We start from the raw sequence: 8406 nt of genomic DNA on the forward strand, positions 1-8406 counted from the left end.
ACTCCCACTCATGTCATACCGATTTTGTGCAGCTTGATGCATGTAATTTCCCCCTGTTTGTACCTTTGCTGCTTCTCACATCATTTTCTTGCCTTGGCTATTCAGAAGAGCAGGCCCCCAGGACAAGGACAAGGACTGTTGCCTCCCAAATATTTGCAAAGCAATGCAACAAAAACAGTCTTTCAGGTTCATGACAAAACTTTTCAGTCCTTTCATAAAGGAGAAATGCCAGTTCTTGGTTGTCTCCCAGGTGATGGGATTTCAAGCTCCTTTTGCCAGAAATGCACATAATATAGCTAGATTTCCCCCCCCCCCCCCATATATTACCAGTGAAGGCTTAATATTTGTTTTTCACCTGTAACAGGAAACCACTGCAGCAGCAATTTGGCCATTCTGGCACACCCTGTGTCTATTTACAATTGTATAAGGTAGGAAGAGCCCTCAAGAAATTATCTAGGGGTCAGAAACCTGTCAAAGTTTGCATATTAGATCTGATTTCTTTTTCCCTGCTTTGAGGTTACATGTGCTGGAAAGAACTTACTGGGAGCTGAGAGATGCTTCATCCAATGACGACACTCTAATGATGCCACGACTCCCAGCTCCAGATGCTACGTATGCCTTTCAAATATGTGTCTGCAAGTTATTATGTACACTTGCCTCACAAGCTCTTGCCCTTGGGTCTAGTACCCTCTTTCCTGAACACACTCAACAATATCTAAATGATGCCTTTTTCAGCTGTGTTTGAAACCATCAGTGCTAAAGACTCAGTGACCTACACTGGCGCCAAGACTTTCTCAGCCTCCTAGCTAGAAGTTTTTCCTTATATATAGCAGAAACTGTAACTCTAGATACTATTTAAGCTCCCTTCTCCCCTCTAAGCATTGGGAGTTACCTACTGCCTTCCACTGGGCAGCTACCTTTTAACATATTTGAAGACTCTTGTCGTGTTTCTTCTCAGTCCTCTTTTCTCTAGATTAAACAAATCCAATTCTTTGATATTTCCCCCCCAGGGTAATTTTTTAAGACTTTTAGTACTTTTTATTGCTTTCAGGAGTTTCCCTAATTGCCCATTCCTCTCTTGAGTTCAGTGACCGAAGTGAATCAGTCCATTTTTCAGTTTGAGACCTCACCAGTGCTGAGTAGGAGTGGAGAAATTATTTCACATATCTCACCTAGCCAGTTTATACGTTTCAGCACAATACTTGCTTTTCCACACCAGTATGGGGTTGTTAATTCTTAGTCAGCTTGAACTCTTCCAAAATCCCCAAGGCATTTTTGTGTAGTTCTTTTGCCTTGCTGGCTGCTCTCTATTTGGGGGTTTATTCTTACCTACGTGTAATAGTTTACACCTGTTTTTACTGCACTGAATCCTATTATTTTCAGACCATTTCTTCAAATGATCAAGATGCTAACCCTGCCAAGGTGCTTGTAGAACTTTCTCTACAAATTTGGTAGCCATACTCGATATGCTATCTTCCAAAACACAACGAAAATAGTGAGTGGTACGAGTCCTGGGAAGGGCATCTGCTTTCCATAATTCTTCCACTTCAACAATGAGCTGATGATAATTCCTCTTCTATTATTTGTTTTTTTTTTTTTTTTTAAGCAGCTATGAGTCCACCTTACAATAGTTTCGTTTTAGCTCGCTTACAAGAAATCACAAGAGGCTGTGTTGAAAGCCTTGTTCAAGTCAAGATATGCAGTATCTATTGTCCATAAGACCTGCTACTTGTCAGAGAAGGAAATTAGCTTGGTTCAGCATGATTTGTTCCTGGCAAATCTTTCTTGGCCTCTACTTATCATTTCATTATTTCCCATACACAAAAGAAAACTTTGTTTAATTATTTGTTTCAATATATTTCCAGCAATTCAAGTTAGGCTGTTTTCTCCACCTATATTCCTCAAGCTGCTTTTCTTTTTTTTTTAAAAAATGGGTATTGCAATCCCCTGTCACCAGTCTTCATTCCCAGGTGCTGTGGGAAAGGATTCCTCATGACTCTAGGATTGCTTCAGCCAGATTCCCACTTGCCCTCAGTTAGTTTCTGTCTGGTCTGGTTGGCTGGAAAATAACTGACTTACTGAAGTAGTCTATTCTGTTCTTTCTGTTATTTAGCCTCAGACATTAATGATTAGTCAATTGATCATAGTTAATTCTTTTTGCTGAGGAGTGATGGGAAAAAGACATTAATCACTTTGGCTTTTCCTCTGTCATCTCTTACTAGCTTTCCATCCTTGTCAAAGGGTAGATAATTTTTTTTGCCATTGTCTTTCTCTAACTTCTAAAGCATAGAAGTGCTTTCTTGTTACCCTCTCTTTCCTTTGCTAATTATATTGACTTTTTTTTTTGCCTTGGCCTTTCTGATTTTATTCTTACAGGCTCCTTTAATGTTTTTATTCTTGTCCTTAGTTTGCTGTAGTGTATGGTCACATTGGAGGGCTAATGAGCCTGAGATTTAAATAAGTTGCTGCCTGTAAGCTGAGCACAGAAACTGATGGTGTGCCTGCTGTGGCTCTGCAGCTTTCTTTCCAGGGTCTTCCTCTACCTGCTCATGCATTTGTAGATGTTTCCTCGTCATCTTGTGTTCCCCATAAACTATCATTTGCTACAATTACTTTTGGACTCGTATCACTGACCTGCCTACCTCCTAGTCTAAAGCCTTACTTACACAGTTGAGCCCTCTCTTCCCACTTTTTTTCCTAGGCCCCACTGGCACTCAGCAGTTCTTGAAAAGTGACACAAGCCCTCCTGGTGACTCCACCTTCCCAACCACACATTAATTTCCAGTGTGCCAGAGCCAGTGCCTTTGCCTGGAAGGACTGGACCCTGTCAGATCTCCTGACACCTCCACTGTCACTCCCACCACCATGCAGCTGTATGTGACTTGTTCATGGTCTGACCTGGCAGAACCATTAACACACAGGCAAAGGAGCAGTAGAGGGTCTCTGTGAGAGGGCCAGGTGAGTCACAGCAACCTTACCACACCATGTGGATTTGGTTTTTTGTGGGCATGAGACCTCCTGGAGTATCAGGCTGAACAGCAGAAATGTCTCTTCCTCCCCTTTCCATAGAAAAGAATAATTAGCCATAAATACATTTTGTTACCTCTTGGGTGCAATGGTTTTCTGATGGGCTTGGGTTGGAATTGTCTGTAGTTTAAGGTTTTGTAGATTCTGGTTACTTGGTTTGAGACAGTTAATATTTCAAGTAGTTGATACGTTTTTCATTCAGAGCACTTTATATGTCTAGCACCCATTGAATTCAGTTTCATCTGGGATCATTCAGCACTTCTGCAAATTAGACCACAAAATGTCAATTCAGATACCCAGAAACTAGGAGCATGAAATTTGTGGCCACCTGCAAGAAGTGTGGTTTAACTGACTTAACCCAGCATCATACAAGAACTATGTGGCAAAGGAGGGATTGAATCCACTCCTAAGGCAGAGCTCAGCTGTTTTAACCAAAAGCTCATCCTTTTTCACATGACCCTGTGCTGTCATTTACTGCACATCTCCCGTTTGCTGAAACAAATGTGGAAAAACTCCTGTAGACAGCGGCCTCCTCCACTATGTAGTCCTGACACAGCTCCAGAGCAGCTCCACCCTGAAAAAGAAATGTGGCAGAGATCCCATGGAAAGAAAAGTATGCAATTATGTACTTTGCATATGCATATGCAAAGTAGAGGAAGGAGAAAATAACACTCCTCATTATGTAGTATTGATTTTGCAACCTAGTCCTCATTTAAAGCAGATTTTATATGTGCAATTATCTAGCTTTTAAAAAGTCAAACAGTTAAAAAAAAATAAAATCAAGCCCCCCCCCCCCCCCTCCATCATGCAGCATCATATTGTTGTAAAGGTCATTAGGGCTGAAGCCTTTAGCTTTACCGCAGAGGTCCCTGCCACTCTGAGCTAACAGGGGAACTGGTAAGAGCACTGGCTTGTCATCCGTGTGTGGACAGGAGGAATATTAGACAAATTTACTTTGTTGGGGGATTCACAGGTATTTGCTGACAGAAGAGGACTAGTGGCAGGGGATGAGTGCGTGTGGGGAATCTAGAGATTTGTGGTTTTATTAGAAGGTCTGAAATACATGAGTATTCCTGCTCTCTCCTAGCACAGCCCATTCAGCTTCCTGCTACCCCATCTTTCCCTGTCCTAGTCTTCTTCAAGACTGCCCTTTCTCCATCCTAGTCTTTTTCCATCCATTCTTACTTCTCCCTTCCCCCTTGCCCTCTCTTTTACATCCTCTCATTAGATCCTAGCCCTAGTTTGAGAGCACCACATCACAATCTCCTCCACATTCCTTCCCACTTGTCCCTGCTCTGGTCTCTTTGGCCCACACTTTACCCTGATAGTCCCACTTTTCCTTCATTTCTCAGCTCTGCTTCCTTTCAATCCTTCCTCTAGCAGCAACCCTGCCCACGTGTCTAAGAGACATATTCCCAGGCAGATACTTCAGGAGCCCTATGTACAAGCTTACAACAGCTCCATCTCTTCATACTATCTCCTTCACTTCAGCTTTGCTCACTCATCTGCTCCCTTGGGACCCGATGACTTCGGATATTTCACTGTTCTGACCCAGCTACTCCCATCAACTCTTTGGAGTATGTCTGGACCACAATCACTGCCGTGACTGCAGAACCATCCAGATATTCCCATGCAGACTTTTTACTCCCTAGTTCACTTGCTGTTAACTTAAATGTATAATGCTCAGCTACAAATCTTACTGAGAAGGTGAGTAAATACTAGGGAGAAGAGGCACCTATCTGTATCTGTATCTGTATCTATATCCCTGTCTATAGTCTGTAGACAAACAGCAGTACAAGCAAACAAAACCACACTTGGCAGTGTAATTACTCTTTCCACAGGCAATTCTGTTTTCTACTAACACCTCTGAATATCTGTCCTGATCTGAAGTTCAAGACAGCCAACATCCTAGTCCTAAACCTGTGATAAATTTTGATTTTATTTTGATATTGTGCAACGTGTCACAGCTAGAAATTAAAGCTTTTATTAAGAGGAGAGAATTGTTTTTTCTATGGTGCACATAGTACTTGTTTCAAAACTAGGTATATTCCATCATAAGAAAGAGATCACTGAGGTGCAATCTAGTTGTGCTTAGAGACGTTATTAATGGTAATTTTGAGGTTTTAAAAGTGCAGTAATTTTTCCCCTTAGTCCTGCCATGCTGGACTAGCTTCTTTGTCAGGAGTCTAGGAGATATTGCATGACATTTTTTAATTCCATAAAACATTTCCAACAGCTTTTTCACAGAATAGGTTCTGTATTTACATATCCATATAGAATGCATGAGGATATATTTTTATCTTGTGCTTTATTACAAAGAGTGATGTTATTCATTAGCACTCTCTGTGCTGCTCTCTGGCATAGGGATGGATGTGTAAGACACTAAGATGCAGAGGATGGTTTGCCTTTGTAGCACGCCCAACCTCCACCATGAAAAAGTCATGACTTGAGCCTCTCAAAAGTCAAGTTTACACTTGTTACTTAAAAAAAATAAATAATTCTATATTAGGGGAGTTTATATTTCCTTACTGAGTATTTAGGGCATGGCCACTACATGTTTTTTTTCAGACCTTCCTCTACAACCATGTGCTTTTAAATATTAAATGCGAGTTTCCTACAATCTTTGGATACTTGTGGTTAGTGCTTTGAGGAAAAAACCAACCTGTGAGAGTCAAGGTAGCTCATACCTGGCAGACACACTACATCAGTAGCAAGAAAATCAGAAAGCATTAGGAACTCCCACAAAGATATGGGACGTCGCAGATGTATGCAGTAGTCAGTGCATAAGTGAGTGTGCATGGCTATACATAGGCAAGATGCATGAATCCAGACACCCATACATGTGTGGCATTCAGACGCAGATAGATATAGTCACTGTATCTGTGTTGCTAATATGCATGAGAGACCCTCAGGCATACAGATGACATTCAGTGAATATATAAACGCCTGTCTGGGAGTGTGTTTATTAGATCTTATGCATAAGTGTTTCTGCATGCGAGAGCAAATCCCTGGCACAGGTATAAGTGGACTCGGGCTCAGTCTTAAGTTTGCACGGTCCTGAGATGCAGTGGTGAAGTACGGGTGTGGGTGGGTGGGATTCACAAAAAAGGGGGGTAGGGTTTGTTGGCCACATGCGGATGTGTATTTGCGGGGCTTGCATGTGGAATGTAGTTAGAAATGAGTATGAATGGTGAATATCAATGTATATCCAACTGAGAATCAAATATTGGCATTTGAAAGCGGCACTAGATATTTCAGTATATAGACGTGGGGATTTGCATAAGGTTCTGTGTGTGAGGGAGAAAGACTTCAGGAACAGGGATTGAATGTGTTTCCTTTTTTCTGGCAAAGGAGTGTTGTAAGCAGGTAGAGCGTGGTAGAGCAGCAGGGCGTAGGGGTTTCACGTTGGGGGGGGAAGAGAACACCGTGGCTCATGTGTGACCGTGCCACCACTGGCAGGGTGCACTGGGAGAGGGAACGGCTGTGCGATCATGTCTGTACGGCAGGGATACCTGGGCATTCTCACCTCTGTTGGGGACCATCACTTACAAACTATCTGGATTTCCTCTGGAACTGACTGGGCACCTGTTCAGAACAAGGAAGAAGCTCAGGCCAGACAACACCATATTAAAAAAAAAGCAAGCAACGTAACCCAGGGAGGGCTTGTATGTGGTAAGCACCGCCAGGCAGTAAATTATACCTGTCAGCTGACTGGCAATTACTGCCTAAGCACTGGGGGGTGGGAGTTTGGGAATATGTGTAAACACTTCTGCATAAGCAATTCATCCTGAACAGCTGATAACTTGTAGTGGTACACAAAACAGCTCCTAGCATCCACATAGGGCTTTTTTGTGCCTGTAGGGCACAGTACCTGTAGGGAACTACCTAGAACTCGCATCTGCTTAAGACAAGGAAGGCCCACAGCACTACCAGTGCTGGCTGTGCTGCAAGTCACGATGGAAAGTGCTAGGAAAATTTTTCAGTTAGTAATACCTGCACCTGGGATTCGTTTCACCAACTATGGTATCCGTCCTGCGCAAGCAGAGCAAAAGCAAGTGACCCTGCTTGTTGGTGTGGAAGGGCATGGCTGGGGTTCCCAGGTGAGATGCTGAGGCTTCTCTTGACAGGGTGGGGCTGGCATTTCATAGATATTTCATTAAAGTTTTTTAATCTCGAGATCTGCCTTCTTCCCCGCGTCCCCTTGAGCCATGGCTCTGCTCTCTCACCCCCTGCCTCCCTCTTCTCCGAGAGCAGACAAGGCCGAGCGATGAGGGCTTCAAAACCTTGGGCAGAACTTGGCGTGAACTCGCTCTCCTCAAAGCCAGCCCGTGTGCTGGGCGCTCTGGGGTACGTGTGAGTGTGAGGGAAGGGGGTACCCCCGCAGGGGCGCTGCTCCTGAAGAAAAAAATACTGTCGACACAAGCCCGGCGTACCACCAGGCTCTCAAGTGCCCCTCTTTGGTGGATGCAGGTGGTTGTAGGCTTCTACAAGCGTGAAGCGCAGCCACGGCTGGACGCCAGCGTGAGACGTGCTGCTGACAGAGGGCATCTCTGCCGCCGACCTTGATGGCTGCGTGCGAGTGCAATGCCAAGGGTGCGTGCCGAGCACCGCTGGCTGGGAAACGTTTGGCCAGAAGCTCCCTCGCCAGCAGCACCCGGGCATCGAGGCCAGCCATCTTCCGGCCGCACGTTTTCCCTCGACCCCGCCGCCCCTCGGGTCCCCACACCCAGCCCGCTGCGGGTGGGCCGCATCCACCTGCGCTCCTGTCAGCGGGTGACAGGCACCGAGGTACCCCGCGGCACTAGGGCGCGGAAGGTTCTGGAAGAGCCGGGGCCGCCCCGCACCTGTGGCCCTGTCCCACCGCGGCACCCGCGCCTCGTCCTCCAGCACAGGGGCGCTCCCGCCTCGCCGTGCCGCCCTGCTGTCGCTTCCAGCCCACCCAGGTGCGCGGGGACGAGGTGGCCGTGGGCGCCGGCGGCCAGGAGCCAGGCGCAGGGGCCCCCTGCGCCGCCAGCACTGTCCTCCTCCCCCCCCTCCCCTCCATGTGCGGTCTCGGGTGTGTGTGCGCGCTCGGAGCGGGGGGGTGGGGAGAGCTGAGGGGGCGGACACAGTGGAAATTTCCACTCCCTGCAGCAGCCACAGCCGCCGCGGCGGCGGCGGGAAAGAGGAAGGCGGGCGCAGGCCCCGCGCCGCCGGCACCGGGGAGGCGGCACCCTGCGCCGCGGCTCGGCTCGGCCCGCCCGCCTCGGGCCCGCTCCCCGGCGGCGGGTGTCCCCCCCTCCCGCCTCCCCTTACCCCCCTCCCTGGGCCGGGGCGGCGGGGCAGCGGCCCCCCGGCGGGCGGGCGTGTGCGCGGCGGAGGCGGCGCTTGTCGCGGGCA

General features: G+C 46.8%; 1 long non-coding RNA gene across 1 annotated transcript; it reads right to left on the reverse strand.

Annotated features, from left to right (window-relative positions):
- Nucleotides 1-311: 311 nt before the first annotated feature.
- On the reverse strand, nt 312-7596 carry LOC126053280 (uncharacterized). The gene is made up of 2 exons (XR_007510318.1): nt 6554-7596; nt 312-3601 (listed from the first exon to the last, which is right to left on the reverse strand). It is a non-coding gene; the product is annotated as an uncharacterized LOC126053280 (long non-coding RNA).
- Between the last annotated feature and the right edge of the window lie 810 nt (nt 7597-8406).

This window comes from Accipiter gentilis, chromosome 32 (assembly GCF_929443795.1).
Source record: "Accipiter gentilis chromosome 32, bAccGen1.1, whole genome shotgun sequence".
Taxonomy (NCBI): Eukaryota; Metazoa; Chordata; class Aves; order Accipitriformes; family Accipitridae; genus Astur; species Astur gentilis.